Source organism: Fukomys damarensis, unplaced genomic scaffold (assembly GCF_012274545.1).
Source record: "Fukomys damarensis isolate Sample0158 unplaced genomic scaffold, DMR_v1.0_HiC HiC_scaffold_7, whole genome shotgun sequence".
NCBI classification, from domain to species: domain Eukaryota; kingdom Metazoa; phylum Chordata; class Mammalia; order Rodentia; family Bathyergidae; genus Fukomys; species Fukomys damarensis.
The window spans coordinates 4130475-4133842 of NW_022900919.1; positions in this window are offsets into that span (position 1 = coordinate 4130475).

Consider the following 3368-nt stretch of genomic DNA (forward strand, 5'->3'; position numbering starts at 1 on the left):
CAAAAAAAAAAAAAAAGGACAATGGCTTCTCTGAGCCTTTCACCCAATCCAAAGTCAGCTGCCCTCTGCCTCACTGATCTGAAAGAGAAAAATTTCTATCAGATAACAAGCCTTTTTTTTTTCTTTTTGAAACAGGATCTAACGATGTAGTTCAGGCTGGTCTTCACGGGAGAGTAAAAAAAAAATACCCAAAAGGACATTCTGTCAGTAAATTTTTCCATAAAAAATAATGCTGGATCTGGGCCAGGGATTTAGCTCAGTGGTTCTGATGCCTGCTTCACAAGTGCAAGGACCTGAGTTCAATCCCCGGCACAAAAATAAATAAATAAATAAATAAATAATGCTAGATCCTGATGTATCCTCCAACCATTCAGTTCAGTGTAACAGGTGTGGAGGAGGAATGAGACCACCCAAGTAGGCTCTCCAAAGCAAAGAGGTACAGACTATTCACCTCGTGGAGGTGGACTGAGGCCAAGTAGAGGCCTTCAGCCCCGAACACAAAAAAAGCAGGAAGCTTTATAGGGCTCTGGAAGAGTGCTCTGGCACGCCTATCACGTATAGGGGTTAGAGCAAATATTTGTGATCCGGGTCCACGCAGAGATCCAGGCAGATATGTGGATATTTTCAAAAACCTGGCATTTCAAAGATGCTGGACTTTGTAGTAGTTATCTCTATGTTGAGAATATTCCATCCCGTGTTCTGTGTTCTATCTGCTCTGAGATAGCATGGCTTTTGCCCACAGAGGGCACCTGCATCAGCTGCCTATTTTGTTGTGGATTTTGTATCTTATCAAACTGAAGCTTGGAATTAAAGAGCATATTCATTGTTTCAGGACCAGGTCAAGCCTGACATCGACATTTTACCTCTGGCCAGACTCTGAGGAGATATACCAATCTGGAATAAAACTGTCTCTGCAGAATTGAGAGTAGAGCATTTGCAAACTGATCAGAACCCCTGTACCCCAAAACATAAAAGTGACTTTGTAAATGAATCTTAAATAGTTTAAAATATAAATCACTGAAACAAGAAAGTACATTGTTGAGAACTTAGATGAGACAATGATTTCTTAGACACAAGCAACCAAAAATAGTTGTTTGATTTCATCACAATTATAAAAGAAGTTGTTTCCGCCACTGGCCGTACAAGTGCAAGTTCCTGAGTTTGATCCCCGATACCAAAAAATAAATAAATAATAAAAATAAAAAATAAAAGAAGTTGTGTTTGCCAAGTATGATGGTATATGTTTGTCATCACAGCACTCTGGAGGCTGAGGCAGCAGGCACACAGAGAGTTGGAGACCAGCTTGGGCTACACAGTATACTCCTTACCAGCCAGAGGAAATGATACATAGTGAGGCAGCCCCCCCAAAAGAAAAGGAAACTACAAACACTTGTGCTTCAAAGGAGATTATGAAGGAATTAAAAAGACAAAAATCAGGATGGAAGAAAGCATTTGCCTCTTATAAAGCTCTTAGAGCATAGTGCTATTCATACCCAGAATATGCAAAGAATTCTCAAACTCAAAAAGACTTCCTCTTTTTTAATGGTCACTGAATTTAAATAACCAGCTATCAAAACAAAAGTTTCACAAATATCCGGGCCAATCCCCAATACCACAAAACCAAAACAAAAGAACAATGCCCTCAGGCCTTTCAGGACTGGGTCAGAGGGTCTCGTGAAAGAAGGAATTTAACCATTTAACTGCAGCTTGCTGGTGCACACCTCTAATCCCAGCCAGGAATTTGAGGCCACCCTGAATTACACTGCAAGACCTGGTCTCAGAAAAGAAAAGTTTTACAAATGTCTAATTAGCCCCAGAGAAAATACACATCACCCTAATAGGGTCTTTAAGGAAACACAATAGAAAAGCACAAAGAGATGCCCCTAGGCATGAATTCTAAAACACAGTAGAGGAGCACAGTGGTTTAAACTTTAGCCTGCCTCATTTTTTGTAGTTTTTTGGCTGTTTTAGTTTGGGTTTTTTTTTTTTGTTTTTTGTTTTTTTTTGGTACCCGGGATCGAACTTGGAACCTTGCACTTGTGAGGCAGGCAGTAGCACCAGTGAGCTAAATCCCTGGCCCTGTTTTGTTCTTTTTGAGACAGAATCTTGCTATGTAGTTCGGGATGCCTCAAACTTGCAACGATCCTACTGCCTCAAGCTCCTGAGTGCTGGGATTACAGGCATGAGCCAACACTTCTGGCTTCCCTTTAGGTTTTGAGACAGGGTTTCACTATATAGTTCAGGCTTGTATTCTCCCGCCTCCTCTCTGTATTGTCTTGTGGCTAAGACTAGAACCCAGGGTCCTGTGCATGCTAAAGAAGTATGTTAAGTGTATCGGGCATGGTGATGCCCATCTGTGATCCTGAGGATTAGTTTGAGACCCTGTATGATGATTCTCCTGCCTCAGCATCCAAAATGCTGTAATTACAGGTATGTGTCACCAAGCCCAGCTATGAGGATGGTTCAAAAACACTGTTCATATTCTAAACCACACTGAATTGTGTAATTTAAAACTATGAATTCTAGTCTGGACAGGTAGCTGAGAGGTACAGCCTGCCAGTTTGGGCTTTAATACCTAGCACCACAGAAAAAGAATGAAAAGATCACGAATTTTCTATCTGAATTATAGAGGAGTGTTTTAAAATTCTTAGTGAGAGGGATTTTTACAATCATCTAACCAGTAATTACAATGGATAAAAATATCAAAAATAGAGCCTGAGCAATTGGTGTAGCCAGAATGAACTGAGACATCGGGGTAACTAAATGTAATATGATATCCTAGATTACATTCAGAAACAGAAAAGGACATTTTAGAGAAAAATCAATATATCTGAAACAACTGTGCACTTTAGTTAATAATGTACCAATATGGGCACATTAATTGTAATAAATGTACCAGACTAATATAAATTGTCATTGTAGGGTTAATATTGTGTGAGGTATATCCAATATTTAAAATATTTCTGGAGCTGGGCATGGTGGTGGACACCTGTAATCCTAGCACTCGGGAGGCTGAGGCAGGAGGATCACCAAGAGTTTGAGACAAGCCTGGGCTACACAGTGAGATCCTGAGCCATCTGAACTATATAGTGAAACCTTGTCTCAGAAAAAAAGTTTCTGTAAATTTAAAACTGTTCTGAAATAAGAAATAACAGAGGAATCTGGGCATGGTGGCACACACCTGCAGTCCCAGCACTTGGGTGGCTGAGGCAATAGAACCCCTGTGACTTCCAGGCCAGCCTGGGCTAACAGTGATATCTTGTCTAAAAAAGATTGGGGACTGGGGATTTAGCTCAGGGGTTCCACCACCTGCCTCACAAGCACAAGGACCAGAGTTCAATCGCTGGTACCAACAAAAAAAAAAAAAA